The sequence below is a fragment of the Mus pahari genome, chromosome 17 (genome assembly GCF_900095145.1).
Source record: "Mus pahari chromosome 17, PAHARI_EIJ_v1.1, whole genome shotgun sequence".
NCBI classification, from domain to species: domain Eukaryota; kingdom Metazoa; phylum Chordata; class Mammalia; order Rodentia; family Muridae; genus Mus; species Mus pahari.
The window spans coordinates 32,945,794-32,965,423 of NC_034606.1; the positions used below are offsets into that span (position 1 = coordinate 32,945,794).

Here is a 19,630-nt window from a genome sequence, read left to right on the forward strand (position 1 = left end):
GTAAAGAAAATATCTAATAAAAAATTAATAAAAAATATCCAATAAAAGAAAAAGAAAAAAAAGGGCCAAGATAACAAATTTGAGAGACAGTGAGTGGCTGTTCCATTTCTTAATATACAACCTGGATGTCACTACCCACTGTCACTACTCACTATTTGCTTCCAACCCATCAGATAGACCAATTAACTGTCCTTTAGAACTTTAAAGGCAGAATTGTAAAATGAACCGATTACTGTCTCAAGCCTCTCTGTGGGTCAAGCAAAGACCTCCACTTCCTGCTTGATTTATTTGCACTGTTCATCACCACAGGACTGAGTGGAGGTATGTCACTCAAGAAAACACAATTCAGCACCTACAGTCTCCACATAAGCTGGTACTCAGTAAGCATTTAACAAAGGTTATGGTCAAAGCTAGAAGAGGTGATTAAAGGTGATCTCATCCAGCACATTAGATGGCAAGTATTTTGACACAATCAACCCACTGACCCCAGTCTCTGTGTGGATTAGTTTCAGGAGTCCCTGTCAGAAATCAGAATTTGTGGATGCTCGTGTGCTTTATAGAAAGCGGAGAGGACATTGGAGGCAGTCTTCTAGAATCTGAAAGTATCAATAGAAACTGGGGAGTTATTGAGGTCTATAGAAAATATAATAAGGGAATGGACGCTATTAATGTCTAGAGTGAGCCTTGCACAGTTGTGAATCTTGCTGAAGTATCCTTTTAAATTACTTTTAAAAAATATAATATCTCAGTGATGAGAGCTTTGTCCAGTTCTGCTGCTGACTTTAAGTGAGGATGAAGTGTATCTGAGGAGACAGTGGGAAAAAAAATAAAAAAAACAAAAAAAAAAAAAAATAAAATAAAAAATATAATAATTTATATTTAGTCTTTGGTTTCATACATGTGTCTTTTGATGATGATGTCCCTTGGTGAGTTGTTTATTTTGTTGTTGTTATTTATGCTTTCTGTAAAGAAGGGGGGAATGTGTTTGACAGTTTAAGTTTGATACAGTGGAGAGGATGGAGCTTTGGAGTGGGAAATATGTTTAGATCCTGTTGTTATTGCTTCTGTGCTCTGCACACTTGGACAACTTAAACAACTATCCATACTTGGGCTCTTTCTGTAGAAAAGAATAGGGTCGTTTAACTTGCATTTCTATAAGATTCCAAACATGGTAAAGGTGCTTGGAACTCTCTCAAATCATGGGAAATACCTCATGAATGGTTGTCTGGAACCCTCCTAGATCACAGAAAACATCCTGTCAATGGTGTCCTAAACCCCCCTCAGATCACCAGGAACAACCTGTTAGTGGTGTCTTAGAACCCTCTCTGGAAATATCCCATGAATGATTCCCTGAATTGTTCTCAGATCACAGAACACACTCTGCTAATGATTTCCTGGAACGCGTGCAAATTTTGGGCAATGACAAAATCTACTATTCACAATGACATCTTCACCTTTCTGAGGTTTTGCCTCCCTATGTGCAGTGTGGCAACTATGCCCCATGTGGCAGAACTACTGTGCAGATTGATTGGATATGCAATAAACCAGGACTGTGTCAGGCTCAATGTTCAATGACAGGCAGGATGAAATTTATTATAAGTTGACATGGCAGCAATTGTCCTGTGACTAAAAAGATAGTGGTTCTTGCATTTGGATGCAGACAGGGATATCCTGTAGTGTCCCTCTTTATATAAATGGATATATGCACAGACTTGAAAAGAGGATCAAGAAAAAAAGTAGTGAACTCTTCTGGCATATAAATGCAAAAGTCACTCTGAGAAACTCCCCTACCTTCTCAAATTCAGGAAATGTTAGCAAACACTGTTGTCAATTGGCGGACAAATGTGATACCTCCCAAGGAAGATGGAGGAGGGACACTGATCAGTGGCTATTACATGGTATTAGACCAAATGGCTGAATGGTGTATTCCTTTAGAAAGCGGAGTTTCCAGCCAAAACAAGTAACAGGGAAGTTCCCATGATTAACAAGGTGCCAACACATTGGCCAATAATTCAGAGGGTAAGCAAACACAGGTAGCAGTTGGCTCTGGAACACTGAAGAGTGATTCATGTGTCTTTGCTCCATAGGAACTGAAAAAAGACACAGGTTCTGGCACAATAACCGTATTTCTTACCTGCTTTGTCCCTAGATTAAGAGGTGAGTTATATCCTGATTAGAGAAACATAAACCCTTTGTGATTATCTCTGCAACCAAATGGCTGCTGGAGAGGAAACAGGCAATAATGTCCTGAAACCATAAATATCAACATGTCCCAGTTAGATCCTTTTCAAATGCACTAGTAAAAGGGCCCTAGAACTCAGCTGTGCATTTCAGTTGAATCACAATGAAATATCTAACCAAGATGGATATTAGGTTACCATTAGAGCTGAATTCTACAAGAGAAATTAATAAAGTAGAAAGAGATGCAAGAACAGAAGAGGGCAAGTGCAAGGAACAGCAGTGTCAAACAGAGATGAGAAAGGAGAGACTGGAAAGAATGGAGGGTCTCAATTATTAGGTGCCCCTTATGTGCCTTGTTAAGACCCCTTCTCATTTATTGTTAAAAAAAAAAACCTGTAAGGTAGGGTCCATTTATTTGCAGAAGGGGAAAGGAACAAAAGCAGAGTGAATAATCAGGGTTACTCTGTAAGTAATTGGAGCAACCGTGATTAGGATCAAGCAAGTAGTAGAGGAGGAGAAGAGAGGATGAAACAGCATAAGAATCAATTGAGAATGATTGGAAAAGGCCACTGGCTTCATTGTTGGAAAATTAGAGGCTTTTTCCATCACAGTCAAACTGGCATAAACAGATAGACACTATAATTGTGCCAAGCTTAACTTTCCGCTCCAGAAAGTAAAACTGCAATTAGAAGTGAGGCTGGACTGGAGGTTCCTTCTTGCTAATAAGGATGAAGAATAGCAGCCTGGTGGGCCAATTTGATAGCAGGGACCACCTCCTACAAATTCTAAAGATTCTGTAAGCTGCCAGAGCTCTTGGCTTTTTTGCAAGCCAGCAAAGAAATCTGCAGGAAGCTGGGACAGAGGATCTCAGAATAGATGTCTAGTGTCCATTCATTAAGAAGAACTAGGGACCTAGGAAAATTCTTGTCCTGGACTCCAAGAAAGGGCTCCTGAATAACCCAACCTCATTAGAATTAGGGTAAAGGCTTCTGCATCTTAACCTCCAAATAAACGGAAACAGGAAGGCAAGGCAAAAGGTGCTGGAAAGTTACCTCAGGCTTTCTTTGTCTTTGAGAAGGAATGTTCTAGTAGAAATAATGACTGAATAAGAGGAGAGACATAAATATGTCCTATTATGTTTTCAATTGTTGGATGATAGTTTCTCTTCCATATGCCACGACTCGTGTTTGTTCTCAATAAGCCTATTGGTCAGATCACTTGAAAGTCAGAATTCATACCTGAGTGTGGTCACCTTAAGTCATAGGGACTCTGCTTTCTGATGGTCACTGGTTTCATAAACTCCAAGATTTGGTTTTGTTTCAGGCATGTATTTCATCCACATGATTTAAAGATGTTTGACTGACAATTCGTACAAATGAGAGAAAACTTTTAAAAATGTACCAGACAGAAGCAAACGCATTCATTCATTCGGTGCCTGTTTAGGGATCCCTAGACAGTATGCCCCAGCAATAGAGAAGTCAGACCTTGTCCAATTCTGATAGCAAGGGAAGAGCCACTGAGGCTTGCTTTGAAGGTCTCATGGGATTGCAAGGAAGACAAACAGGTGTTTTTGGTTTGGGTTTTGGTTTTTAGCAACATGGATCCTATTATCTCTCTTAGAAAGGGCACTGTCACAAGACAACTCCAGGATGAAATCAAAGGCCACAGAGAGCCCCTGTGTCTCAAGAAAGTCTGGATAAGGTACTGAGGATAAGGAGGTGAGAACTGAACCTATAGAGTGTGACCCTTCTCCTCAGGTCATCTTCTCCAATCCTTACCTCAACTTCAATACTGGGATTATTTCCAAGATGACACAGGCCAGAGCTTCTTTGGTCCTATACATTTTGGGATGACATCCTATATATCTGCAGTTAGGGTATATTGATGGATGGAGATGGGGAAGTCATTTAAAACCTGCCTCTATGTGGGCCCCTTCTTTGCCCATGGACTCTAACATTGAACTACTTTTCACTAAGTGATTCAGTTTCAAAGTCCTTCAGTTATAAGTAATGTTCTACGTTGGAGTTTGGAGCAACATTTTTGCCCTCACTGCTACTTCCTCATTCCTATTCCTGGTCCCCATCAGGTCCACTAACTTGTATCCCTTTGCTCCCCATCTTCTAAGTGAGCATTCATCATCCCTACATGACCTTAGACCTCATGTCTTCATAAACTCCAAAGTTAGTGCCTGTCATGTGGCTGATGTCTAGAATAAGTTGGAAAATACAGCAAGAGTTGCTCAATCACCTTGGACTTGTAGAGACACAGATTATCATGGCACGGAGTTCAAGAGATGAAGAGGGCTGGTGCTTCATGGGGGCAAAGAAGGAGAGGGAGAGAGAGAGAGGGAATGCATGTGTGTGTTAAAATCCCAGTGCCACTTTCAAAGTAATATCATCAATATTATAGCTTATGTCTATTTCAATGGGCTTCTGCTGAGGTCCTCTCTCCTCCCTAAGCCCTGTAGAGTGCTTTCAGTAATTAAAATAGTATAGCCTGGGCTGGAGAGATGGCTCAGTGGTTAAGAGCACTGACTGCTCTTCCAGAGATCCTAAGTTCAATTCCCAGCAACCACATAGTACCTCATGATCATCTGTAATGGGGTTGGATGACTTCTTCTGATGTGTCTAAAGACACCAGCAGTGTACTCACATACATATAATAAATAAATATTAAAAAAAAATTTAAAAAATAAAAACAATTTTTAAACAATCACACACAAAAAAATAACTTATGTCTACTTGACTCCTAAAAGTTCCATCTTCCTATGGGCTCCATCATGTCTCAATAGCACCACAGGCTAGGGAATAAACTCTTAACTCATGGGTCTTTAGGCCCTACAATCATAACCACAAACATTCTCAGGAGAATGTTCTCTTCCAAAGCAGACACTGAGCTCTGTGCAAAAACCAGCAAGGTGAGAAGTCACATACCACCTGGGCCTTTCCTTGGGAGCACACAGCTGCCATCCTAATGAACATATCCCCCTGTCAGATCATCTTCTGAGTGGAATACTGCCTCTACACATTTCACTCTCTTACCTGAAGAGCTATTTTGAGCTGGCACCTCATTTACTTGCACATTTGGTGAGCAGCTTAATGGCGTCTCCTGGGACTCATTCATTTGCGCAGTTATGGAGGCTGTGAAGGAGGGTGTCACACAGTCAGATGCAGGGTGGGTCTCAAAAGTGCAGCCAGTGTGACAGTTTTGTACTTTGTTGGAGCTTCCTTACCCAGGGGAAGGGAGGCTGATTCTTTTATGTTGTTGGCCGGGGATCCTCAGGAGGAAACATTGGGCTACATGAGTTAGAGATGGAGATCAAAGCTTCCCCCTAGAAGATATACCCACACCTTGATGCCCCCAAACCTGTGAATATTTGTTTCCATGGTAGAAGGCACTTGACAGATATAATTAAAATGAGTGACATGTCCTGTATTACCCAGGTGTTCCTAATGTAATCACAGTGACTTTTATGAATGGAAGAGGAAGTCAGGAGAGTCAGAAAGAGAAACTTGAAGGTGATTTTCAAAACACAAGGCCATAAATCAAGAAACCTAGAAAGGACTAACCAGGCCTTCCAACAGTTTTCAGAAGGGAGGCAACCTTGCTGACACATTGTGTCTTTACCTACTGAGACCCGTCACACATTTTCTCCGCAGCACAATTGGAGAATAACTTCTATGTTGTCTTAAGCCACTTAGGGCTGCTAGAATGTGTTATAGGAACTGCAGGAAATTAAGAGAGGGAGTTTTACAGTAAAAATGGAGCTTTCTTCATTCATTGACCTACTTGAGAAATGAACTTTAAAGAAAGGCCCATGTGAGGGCACCTAACAGATAATGAGGGTGTAGCAGTGTGTTTTATGCTTTACAGTGTTCACAGACATTAAGGAAAGCTGATAGGATAAATACAAGGGAAAATGTAAATGGAGTAGCGGGATACTGGGATGCTTAGAGACACAGGCTAGACCAGAAGGGAATCAATGGTAGAACCTGATTGTATCTCCAGCAATTCAGGGAAGACAGTGGGAGAGATGAACCCTGAGGAAGGCCTGAAAGGGTGGCTATGCCGCAATCAAACAGGGAGGACCAAAGACACTCAGGAGCAGGGAAGGTGCCTAAGGGGACACAGTAGCATGGACGAGCATTTGCTTTTTTAGAAATTTAGGGTTGCAAAAGCATAGAGTGCTAGGTAGGTAGAAAATGGAGAGATGATTCTAGATGGGTAGGCAGGGCCACGTCAAAGGAACAGAGTCATGCATAATAAGTCCTGAGAAGAAGAAACATAAGTTGTTTGATATGAATTTAAGTGGATTTGAAGTGTGCTGTACTTATTCATAAGAAGCCATTGAGCTTGAGTATTTACTTCTTCACCACGACTGTGTCTCTTTTAATTAAAATTGGATATGCTGCAAAACCTCTTAGAAAAATGTATAGTCCAAGAAGATGTGCTTTCTCTTTATTTAGATTTTGCACCTTGGCACACTGTCATCCTCTTGATGTTCCAAATTTAGGATGTCTACTTCCAAGGGGGTCACAGTAGAAGCAAAGGAGAGATTCAAGTTTAGGACCTGCTCTGGAAGAGTCAGATGATAAAACAGAGGTAAAACAGAAAGCAAGAACCTCAGATGTCCAGGCCAAAGCTGTTGAGCTTAGAGGCTCAGCAGTGGAAGGGATATGTGGTGATGAAGATATAGAAGTGGCCTACCAGCATACTGGCTAAAACACCATATGGATGGTTCAGGCTTTCCCACTCAAGAGGGCAGTGAGTTGAAAAACGCCATTAGATTATCGCCCCATCCAGATTTAAGTTCAGCTAAAAGGCTGGGGTAGTAACATTGTCTGGAAATAGGGTCGTTTCAGATATATTTGTTAAGGTGAACACACACTGGATGAAGATGTTTCCTATTCCAACGACTGATATAAGAAAAGGAAAGGATATGGACGTCAAGCAAAGCAACTATGAGCATTTGCAGGCAGAGATTAGTAGAGGTTTGGATAACCTAACTTCAAGTTATGAGATACCAAAGATTCCAAAGAGTCATGGAAAGTCCAGAAGAGTGTAGGAAGAATTCTCCCCTGCAGACAAGAGATGGAGATGGAGATAGATTAGATGGATAGATAGATAGATAGATAGATAGATAGATAGATAGATAGATAGATTAATAGTACTGACTACTGACATTTGGTTTCCAAGTTTTTCTATCAGAACTATGGGAGAATATACTTCTATGGCTCTTAGCCATGTAGCTATTTATTACCATGGGAAATATCACAGAAATAAGCAAATAGACAAGACATGAGTCTGGGTCCTGGCTTTGAAGGAAAAATGTTAAGGTAAGGATCCAGGTGAAAGAGAAGGGAGTTCTTTCACAGAACAAGTCTTTCCATGGTGCTGAGTCAGCAACTCAGCTGTCACTGTGTGTGTGTGTGTGTGTGTGTGTGTGTGTGTGTGTGTGTGTGTATTTACAGAACAGGCAAACATGCCATTGCCAATACTAAGCAGCTCATATTACAGTGATCACCTTCAAGCATGCTCTCCAAATCACATATAGCAGACGGACCTTGGGAAGTGTTGTTTAACTTGTTCCGTGTGGTCCAGGAGCATTACTGCTCTGAGACATTCCATACTAGACCTACTGAATCACAGTCTCAGTGGGGAGTCTGTGGTTAGCAGAAGCTCTCTCACTGATTCTGGTGAACACTAAGAGACCCATGGCCCTAATGACAACCACTTAACAGGGTGAGACAATTGGCCCAAGTCAAACGGTGAGTAAATGCTAAACTGAGAAAGCTGGACTTGTTCAAGGCAGTGCTCTTCTTCTCTACTGGAGAGTATGGAATAGGGTCAGATCCCGATGAAACCATAGCTGAAGGCCTTAGTGTCCATCACCGTGGGAACACAGAGATGAAGAAGGGCATCCCAGTGATCAGAAATCCATACAGTTAATCCCTTAGCCCTGCCACTCCCTTCCCCTCTGTCTTACCACTGAGCCTTGCCTAAGCCTTGTGGCTGTGTCTACAGAAGGAGAGGTACAGTGGTCAGTAGGGTATCTCTATCCTTGGTATTGCTGTTCAGATACATGCCTGCCACCTGTCACATCACAGGCAGGCACGGTCTGAACTCTCTAAACAGGTGGCAGCATTTGAGTAATCTTTACACAGAGAATACAGATATCCTTGTGATATCTTCCAGATAAGGGCATACAGAGACCAGTCACCAGAGGTCTCACACACACACACACACACACACACACACACACACACACACACACACACACACTCAACTGTACTGTTTCACTTAAGTCTTTGGTGCCCATAGTTTTCCTTGTAGGCTATATTGCTGGTGGGTTTGACAGCAGCTTAAAGGGCACAGTTCCTTCGATGACTGGGGTCAATCAGGTAGGTGCTGTGTAAGTTGATTCAAGCAAGGAAGTCTCCTGGGTCAGTTCAGAAGATCAAAGGAGATACTGACATTTCAGATCTTTACCCCCCTGAATCATACCTTAAGGAAAAAAAGGGGTTTGGTCGTTTCATCAGAACCTCTTCTTAACCCAGGAAAATGAAGAGATTCCTTGGTTGCTAATATGTCTAAAGTCACTGGACTTATTGTCAACGTGATGCTGTTATTAGACAGGTAGGTAGTATAGTATAGAACAATGACCCAGGTGCTGACACTCAGATCTGGCAAGTAATGTAGGTGTCCTTGCTTCTCTCCTCTATTACCTTTGAATAAAATCCTACCACCTGTCCCAGGCAGTTGCTATCAATATGGAAGAAAGTGTGTGTAGGAGAAGAAATGATCCTCACCCTAACATTGGAGAGGTCCCGAACACTAGAGAGGTCCCTGAACATTGGAGAGGTCCCCTCAGACTATGCTACTGGATTTTATTTAACCCAAGACTCCTGCAGCAGAGCCTGGACACCTGAACATTTTCTTGAACACTGCGACTCAGTTTTTAACTCTGTCCTTTGCCTTCCACAGCCCTTTGTCCCCTTGCTTCCCACCAGCTGTCATGATGCTTCTAATCCTTATTCAGAGTATAGGGTTTGAGTTGCTTCAAATCTCCTGTAACCAGGTAATTTCCATTATCTTTGTCTTTTAATCAAATGCCCTGAGATCCTCCTGTAGGTACCATTCATCCCAACTTAGATAAATGTCCTTACTTCTAAGTTCACCAGTCTTAGTTTCTCCCTTATCCTAAATAGTCTTTGCAATTGACAATACACATCAAGGCAGGATTTTTTTAAAAAATCAAAAAAGAGGTCTCTTGTTCTACCAGAGTAGATCTAACGAAAATTACCTTTAATGATCAAAAGTGGGTAAAGTGGTTACGGCATATGGTAAAGCTTCAGTGGAGTTAAATTACAAGGAGATTTCAGAGCCATAATAACTGTGTATATAAATACTGATTACTATGTTGCTTTGTGATGGCAAGATATGGAGAGCTAAAGTCAACATCTCTGGGCAGAATTACCCATATTCCTTTACATAAAATGAGTAAAAGCATAAAATTGAAGACAAAAGGAAAACAAGCCAAACTTTAATTCTTTGTATGCAATAGGTCATCAGCAACTAACTTAAGAGAAGTAGAAAGTACAATAGGATAATCAAATATTGAAGGGGAAATTACAAACCAAAGGACTGGTTGAAATGCAGTAGCTCTGGTCACGTAGACCAAATACTGTCTTAGCCTTAGCATTGTGGTTTGGTCTCTTCAAAGAAGTACAATAAAAATTTACTTTCAGAGACTGATGTCACAAAGACTTAGATCAGGCCTTGCCAATATGTATTATGTGTTCTTAACCAAAGTATGCAACTTCTGCTTGCCTGTTTCCTGATTTTCAAAGGGACCCTAATCACACCCATCTCACCATGATTACAAGGATGACGATGACGTGAGAAGTGTTAGCAAAAGGGTTCTTTACTTTGTCCTGAGATGTTCTGAGCCTTAGCCATGCTACGCTGTGTTGCTGCTTTTCATAAACCCAAGCAAAGGAAGGGTGTAGGGTCAATCCTTCTGGAAGGTGGCAGAGATCTGGAAGGCTCAAGTGACAAAGGCTGTGACAGAGCTCTGGGCAGGGTCTAAAACATCAGGGGATAGACAGGACCATTATGTTTTCCACATGAGCAGCAACAAATACAATTGGATGATCAAATGTTGAGTGGATCATCACTGTTTTGGGACTGATAGGTTAAAAGTCGAAGTGATCAGGGATAAGAGCATGTTTGGAAAGTGAGAAGCAGGGAAGAGAGATGGAGCAGAACCTACTTAGACCGCATATCCCTGGCTTTCTGTTGGTACTGTGTGTTCTTAAGTTTCCTTGTTCAATGTTTGAGGCTCTTCATTTATGTTTTATCCCACTTCTATCAACCCAGCAACACCAGGGAGGCATATATCTATTCAACCTTTATATTGTGTACTGGCCCACTACTGGGAGGAGCCTCTAGAGTGCAATCTCTTAGAACAAGGGATTTGTCTTAGATGCCTGTTTTCAGCTGTCGGCTATGCTGCTTGTCATCTGTGCAATATTAAGTAAGTCAGTGAACTGTTGTAACCTCATTTTCCCCATTCATAATGTGGTTCAAGATAAAAACAAATAAAACCCATTAATGATTCTTAAAGACATGGTACAAAGTGAAATAAGCATGGTATAAAAAAATAAAACACCTTGTTATTTCTTTGGTATGGTGTACCTAGAGTAGTTGAATTTGTAGGGATAAAAAGTAGAATTTTTTTTTTTTTGCTAGGGTCTGCATGGAGGAGAATGTAAGGTTCTACTGTCCAATAGGTGTGAAACTTCATAAGGACACATGCTCCACTATGTATGCTCATAGCAGTCTTATTTATAATAGCCAGAAGATGGAAAGAACCCAGATGTCCCTCAACAGAGGAATGGATACAGATAGTGTGGTACATTTATATAATGAAGTACTATTCAGTAATTAATAACAATGAATTCATAAAATTCTTAGGAAAATGGATGGAACTAGAAAATATCATCCTGAGTGAGGTAACCTAATCACAAAAGAACACACATGGTATGCACTCACTGATAAGTGGATATTAGCCCAGAAGTTCAAAATACCTAAGATAAATTCACAGACCACATGAAGCTCAAGAAGAAGGAAGACCAAAGTGTGGATATTTTGGTCCTTCTCAGAAGTTGGATCAAAATACCCATGGGAGGAGATACAGAGACAAAGTGTGGAGCAGAAACTGAAGGAAAGGCCATCCAGAGACTAACCCACCTGGGGATCTTTACCATATACAGTTACCAAACCCAGACACTATTGTGGATGCCAGCAAGTGCTTGCTGACAGGAGCCTGATAGAGCTGTCTCCTGAGAGGCTCTGCCAGTGCCTGACAAATACAGAAGTGGATGCTCAGAGTCATCCATGGGACTGAGCACAGGCTCCTGAATGAAAGAGCTAGAGAAAGGACCCAAGGAGTTGAAGGGGTTTGCAGCCCCATAGGATGAAAAACAATATGAACTAACCAGTACCCCTAGAGCTCCCAGGAACTAAACCACCAACCAAAGAGTACAAATGGAGGGACCCATGGCTCCAGTCACATATAAAACAGAGGATGGCTTTGTGGGACATCAATGAGAGGAGAGTCCCCTTGTCCTGTGAAGGCTGGATGCCACAGTGTAGGGGAATTCCAGGACAGGGAAGCTAGAGTGGGTGGGCTAGTGAACAGGGGGAGAGGGGATGGGATAGTGGGGCTTTTGGAGGGGAAATGAGGAAAAGGGATACAATTTGAAATGTAAAGAAAGAAAATATCCAATAATTATCCTCTCCTCTCCTCTCCTCTCTCTCTCTCTCTCATCCTTTTATTGTTTTTAGCACTGATACTCAAACCCAGGGTTTTACATACTCTAAGGAAGCATTGTTACACTGGCCTACATTGTTATCCCTACTTTCCTTTTAGGCTGAATAGCATTCCAGTCTGTCTATGCAAACGTGTTTCTGCAATCATTGTGCTCTGCATGCTTGTGATGCTGTGTGCTTCTGGCTAGTGTGAACAATGCCACTGAGTACATGTGTCTTCACAACCCAACCTTGCAGTTTAAGCTTCTTTAGTCACACATTTGAATGTCCTGGAGTCAGCAAACATATTGGATTGCTATAGGTACCTCCCTACCTTTGATAGATCTCTGGGACATGTCAATATCTTTGGAGGATCTTTGTTGAAACAATTTCTGCTGTTTGTGCTAGATTTCACTTACCACGAAAGTGGAGTGGATGACCAATATATCATGTGCTCTTCGGGACCTTCAGATGTATATTAATGCTCACCACACCCATTTTAAGGAGATCATCTCCTAAAGATGATAATTTAAATATCACCTGTGGTTAACAGAATTCCTACCAGGATAGATGTATATCAGGAACTAAGATTTATTATCACGGAGCAATGGAATGGCATTAAGAACCAAGAAATGCTCAGTGACCTGATGGGTTATCTAGGGATGGTCAGAAGGTGGAACATGGTAGCAGAAGAGGAGTAAGAGATATCGCATGGAATCCCCTCTCACATGGTAGATTGGAGGTTTTAAACATCAGTTCTGTGCTGTTGGAAATTCTTTAAAACCTTTCCAGAAGCAGATATCACAGAACCACCTAACTACCCATGTGAGGACTGAGACCATAGGACCAGCTCTGCAGCCAGCCAGCTATATGACTCAATCAAACCTATTATGATTTCTTCTACTTCCGTCTCAAGGGAGTGTGAACCTGAAAGAGTTATAGATCCATAAACTGTATTTTATAAGGAGAACAAACAATAACAATGTGTACTTATGACATCTCATTTGTAAGGAAGAGTACACGTATGAACACAGAGCATGCCTATTACACTGCAGATATCCAATGTTTTCCATCCTCATTTATTCTTTCTGTCCCTTATCATTAACCCAATAGTGTGCTCAGAATTATCCTATGACAAAGATGAACACTGAGAGTGGAAGAAAGGCATTCTCTTAGTATCTGTTCTCGGGATTCTAGGTCACTAGGTTGGGAGAGTCATAAAACACCTCACAGGACTACAGGTGTCCAGAATTGACCTACATTCCTTACATGAAATACTCAGAATTAATGGAAGACAGATGCTCCTTTCTATAGCTGAGGCAATGACTGTTAGTTGAATTAAACAGGATGAATGAACATGCAGGCCACATTATAAATAAAACCAGAGACATCTCCTCATTTCCTTTATTGTGAAAGAACCCACAAAGTACCTGAGAAAAACTTACAAACCAGACATGGCCAGGAATTTTATTCACTAGTGACTCTTCTTTCCTTCCTTTGACTTCACCAGAAGTGAAGAAAATAATTGAATAGAGGCCTTTCCTGGGAAGATTCTTCCAGAAGTCACGTCATACAGGGTGAAACTAGATTATGTCTTCCTCACTAGCTCGGATGACCAAGTTACAGTATGTGCCCTTTCTATTACCCCTCACATCCTAAATGAACAGGTATATGACTCACTGGGTGCTCAAGAAGAAAACCTGGAAGGCCATCTGGGGACTGGGTGGGGTCTACCCTCAGGAGAGATTAGTAAACCCTGATTATCTAAGATACACTCCTTAAAGGAATTTGGCATTTCTTCAGAACTGCAAGATAGAGCTTAGCTTTTGCCCTTCCCTTGCTTCTTCTTCTCTGTTTTGAAGGAAAAAAAGAACTTATGTTCTTCTAGATAATTACTATCATGATCATCAATATCATCATCATCATCATCATCATCATCATCATCATCATCATCATCACTACTATAAGGAATCGAAATGTCACATTAATATATTCAGGCCCATCATCATCTTTAACTCTAGTTTCATGGTGTCTGACAACCTCTCTGGTCCTCCAGAGGTACCAAGTACATATATGGTGCCCAGTCATACATGCAGGCAAAACCAGTCATATACATAAAATAATAAAATAACTTGAAAAATATAAAAAAAAAACCCTACTATGTTCCAGGAGCTGAATACATAAATGCAAAATCATTTTCTGTCAATACTTACCCTCTCACTAATTTCCTTTTAAGGAAAGATAAAAAAAATAAATTTCCATAATTAATAAATCATCACTATTGCTAATACTATCGAAGAAGGCTTGCAAAGTCCTTGTCCTAATAGAGTAATAGTCTTCATATGGAAAAATTCATGGGATGGTGGTATCCTGGAAGATTTCCAGAGCGGGGGTCCTGGGAAAGTATGAGGCTATAGAAGGTTTGTTTTCTCTTCCTATTGTCTACCTTTCTGTAAATACTGTCAATTTCTGGAGCAGAATTTCGTATCCCATAGCAACATCTCAAGCAAGTAATAACGAGCTCAGGAAAGTGCATGCTCATACCCCAACATTAAATTATCTGCAGGACGCTTGAAGCATGCTAGTAAGGAACATAGCATTAGTTGATTAGAAATTCCCTGGCATGCATTGTTAGAGTGGGTGTGTTGATTATGGAAGGAATATTTAAAGTTTTTTATTTAGCTCTAATTTTTAAAAAAAAGTGTTATTTACATATACCAAGTTATTTATGATGTTGGAATGGGAAAATATATGAATATTTTAAAAGTTTACTAAAACAATTTTCTGCCCCGGAGCTTTCTCAGAATGAAATTCGAATTTATCAGGTAAGCTTGCAAGTGCTTATATGGCTTGGCTCATCCATCTCTTTAGCCTTTACCTTCCCCTTTACCACTCTTCCTGTTACCTTCTCTTTCTTGGAGAATGTCCATGGTCATGCACAGTCTCTGTTCTTTGCTTCCTCTGGATTAATGCATGTACTATTTTATTCCTTTGCTTTTGACCAGCTCTCTCCCACAATCATTTACCTCCTGCATGTGTCCTCTTATGATGTCTACGATCACTTCCTCTTCTGTTAAAATGGACTTCTTTTAGAGATCCTGCTTTAACTAGCAACCTTCACTAGACCCACAAGTCTATGCTTTCCATGTCTTTCCATATCCCTCCATTAGAGCACTAGCAATATGTAACATGTTTTATTTAAGTTATCTCTTTCCTCACTATGCTTCAAACTCTTTGAGAAGGTTGTGCTTGTCACGTTCATAAGTTTATTCACAAGCCCAGGACATTAACTGCCACATGAGTGGTAACTGAGAAAATGAACAAATCAAAATCAACAAATAAATTTTGATTAAGTATTATTGTGCCAGTCCACTTTTGCTACATAACAATCTCTCTAGAACAGAATTATAAAATAACATGTTTTCATCTTCACACTTGCTACTTTATATGTGGCTTCCATTGATGAGTATGTCAAAGGGTGCTGCTAGAATTTCCTACCCTAATAAGCCCATATAAAAAAACACATAATGCAGATAGTATGCTTACAAGCTATATGCCTAGATTGGGCAGATCTAGTAGTATACTAACTTATTCCCCAGCTATAAGGCCCCTGGCTACTTGGGGTGTCTCCCGGCCATGCAGTTCTAGTCCATTGCAGCTTCTCCTCCTCTTTCTCCATCTTCTCTCTCTCCCACACATTCTTCTTCTCTTTCTGCCTGCTCCCACTCTCACCTGCAGTCCCACCTTTTCCCTCCTCTGCCCAATCACAGGCTCTAGTCTTTTATTGACCAGTTAAAATGGGGAGAAGATTCACACAATATCACCTGAGTGTGTGATGGTCTTATTGTCAGGGGTAATCCCTCTTGTGGAACCAGTATTAACATCAGAATACAAACAGCACCAAGCCAACTCACTAGGAAAGGTCGTAGGAGAAACTCGGATACACATTTCTCTCATCCATTTGGGATTAGCTGGTTACCCATGCAGGTATTCTAATAGTAATGGCATAAATGCAAGAGACAAAAACCCAATCATGTAAAGACAATGCAATTCAAGGATATATAAAGCCTTGGCTTTTCAAAAGTCTATTGTTATTCCAATCCATACATAGCACACACACACACACACACACACACACACACACACACACACACACACACACAGCCAAGCCTAGTATTAATAGAGAAGAATATACTCAGGAGTGGGTAAGGAGATCTGACATCTATTTAATCATCGGCAATGATCAACTAACATTTGTCTAGCTAACACTGACTCTTTCTTATAGGCAATTTATTAAACACATTTCACCCATGATGTCCCATGCTATGCTGCTTATAAAATTCATTATTTAAGAAACAACAACTACAACATTCAAGGTAAAGTGAATATACACAGGATTTTCCTACAAAACACTACATATGCCCTTAACAACTCCAAGTGCTATTTTCTATAAGACAGACCATGCATAGTTAACAAATGCAGAAAGATTATCTTCTCAGGAGTAAAGAACCTCTCAATAGCTCTTGTCTGTTGATGTCTTGGCTTAGAGGTTCATTTTTAATCCATTCACCAGCACAGAGGCTGGGTTTATCATGCTTGATGTTAGCCACCACACTGATGGCTCCTCACCCCCATTTATCTGACAACAGATTGTAATAAGCCTTACACGGTCTGATTTCTCAATACAATAGCTTTTCTGCCTTAGTTGAGACATCAAGTGCCTCTCATGAGGTCATTCATTTCTGTTCCTCCGATTTTCATGCACTAATCCTTAAAAAACTTTTATTAAACATAGCTCTTTTAAGAGAGCTCACCTGATGCTCCTCACATCCTTGAAAAAATGATAATTTTTTTCCTCATAATATGTAGATTCAGTCTAGAATATACAACTGGGCATTCAGACTTTCCAAACTAGTTAAACTTCCTTTCCCACTGTGACATTCTTCTTATCCTAATGATTAATGGTAGGCTTTTTATTGATTTAATTAGGAAGACATTATTTTGAGTCTATTCTCTGCCTTATGTCAGTTTCACTCTAGCAGCATTTTGTAAGGTAGATATTATTGTCCTGCATGACAAAGAAAGCTGAGATTCAGGGAGGTCGAGTGGTTTTCTCAAGATCATGAGAGTTGCCTGGGCTCTCAGTGTGAGCTGATCATAAGAACTAGGACTCATTTCAAAGCATTTTCTCCTACCCTGACTTAGCATACATCTATTCGATGCCTCCATTTAAATTTTTCTCATTGAGAAACAATCATTCATTCAGTCAATTGTTTATAAACCCTACAAATAGTAATGAAAGCTTCCTCTACACTGGGTTCTGCACTGTCTACAAGAGGTCCAATGACAAACACAGGGGTTTTTACTCTTCTTGTAAAAAATTATCATTCTGTACTAATTTCATACATGAATACAATATATTTAGATTCTCTCTAACCATCTGGATAACTGCTCTCACCCCCCTTGCATCTTCATAGTAGGAACTTCCTACACCCCCTTTCCACTTTGCCATCCCCTCTCCTTCTTCCGTCTTCTTCCTAACCCACTGAACCCACTTAGTGTTTCCTATATGTGCTTAAATGTAGGAATACATCCACCAGAACATGGGCAACCTACTGACCAGTAGTTATACTGCTAAGAAAATTAAGTCTCCTTTACCAGTCTATATAAACTGCCAATAGCTCTTCAGCTAAGTGTAGAGCCTTGTGAGCTTCTTCCCTGTTCATGCTAGAACATCCAACTAGCTTGCTCTTGTGCAGGTCTTGTGCCAGAAACCACATCTACCTCCCCCTGGATTCTATTTCTTAGTCACGTTCTACTTGGCAAACACACCTGGAGCAAACCAAGAAAGGTCATGTCTTCTTGTTTTGCTGAAGTTTTCATTACCCATACTATTCTCCACAACTGTCTTCAGAGTTCTAGCCTACCATTTTATTTCTCTGTCATCATACACAACAGTCATAATCCCTTATCCTTCCTCTTAGCCAATTGTCGTACACATCTATCTTACATACTCCCTTCTGGTAGAGACTAGCTACTTCTTTGATGAATGTGTTCTCTATAGACATAATTATAGAATGCTGTCAACATATTTTTTGAGATGCCACCATGTACAAAATTGTACAAATTACTACAAGGAAGTGACCATGAAGATACTGAAAGCATATTTGCCACCCTCAAGGATTCTGCATTCAAGTGTGGCAAATATATAATTTCTAGGTCTAGGCTTTCATATAAGCATAACATTGAGTGAATTAATTTCAGTCATATATATATATATATATATATATATATATATATATATATATATATTCATATTCACCAGGTATTAACCACAGGCTGTGGTTTTCGAATCTTGTATACATATGTTCATGTGAACTAGGATCCTGCTTTTAACTAATAGGAAAGCCTGGTGAAAAACACTCAATTTCTCTCTATCTGTATACCCATACTTCCTAACAGACAACACATGTTCATTAAGATACTACTGGAATCCCTTTATCTACAAGAGTATGAGTGACTGCTAGAGAGTGACATCATTGCCTACTAGAGTAAATAGAAATGATTTCACACAAACTTTTCAGCTTATTAGAGGAGTGTAGAGATTAGGTTAAGTTACTTAGGTTGTCCAGGCAATGATGATAAGATTCGTAATCTGAATGGAACCTAAGAATCTTACCATTCTATGCTTTTCTAATGCTATTTAAAATTCAAGGTGATTTTGTTTTTCTCTCCATCCTGTGCAGTGGCAGTTTTCCAGTAAGCTTGCAACTTTTGATTTACAGTCTAAAGAATGATGGTTTACAAACATCCTATTGTTGCAAAAATGATAGTCTTGGCTCTAAGATAGGTCCATTTCTGGATTTACTAATTCAGCTCATTATATTTAATCTGTGTCTACAAAGAAATATGTTGCCACTTGATTTATTTAACTTGCAAGTCTATATTTCTTTTTATACACAGAGTGTGGGGACAGTCCCTGAGTCAGCTCTCAGCTACTCTTCTTTCATGATGATTTAAGAAATTGTAGAGAAAAGAAGCTTAAAATAAAAGAGAAGCAGAGTTGGCTAAAAGCCTTCTTTCCAAACGCAGGAGAGACTGCCTTTGGTTTTATAGGACAGATTAAGCAACAAAGAGCTGAAAGGAAGTCATGAGTTACGAGTCAAGAGATAGACATAAGAGTGTCCTGGGAATGGACGGCTTGTTTGAATTGTACCAAATAAATTGAGATTGGATAAATAAATCACAGACTATATTAAGATAAAGATTATAATGTAAATATGAACATCATAAGATGTTACCTGCAGAGTAAAGCTGCGGGGGTAGAGAGAGAGAGAGAGAGAGAGATAAAGGAAAGTAAAGATACAGTTAATAAACATCATCAAAACAAATAGCGACTTTAAGCCTCTTACAGTTCTAGCAGCCAGTATAACTTAAAGCATAACAATAGTCCTGCCAAAAGCTGGGAAAGAATATAGTTGGAAGGAAGGAAATAAATCAAGAAATGTAGTTTCAGTTTTAGAGTTAGACTAGTGATGTAAAGTTTCTAACTGTATACAACATTGGAATATAAATAGAGGCTGTTTCCAAATGGTGAGATGAAATGGCAGTTATCCATTCCACCTTGGACATCTAC

At 40.0% G+C, this 19,630-nt stretch overlaps 1 non-coding gene across 1 annotated transcript; it reads left to right on the forward strand.

Annotated features, from left to right (window-relative positions):
- The first annotated feature begins 743 nt into the window (after nucleotides 1-743).
- LOC115062495 lies at nucleotides 744-812 on the forward strand. The gene has a single exon (XR_003842446.1). It is a non-coding gene; the product is annotated as a small nucleolar RNA SNORD38 (small nucleolar RNA).
- The last annotated feature ends 18,818 nt before the right edge of the window (nucleotides 813-19,630 follow it).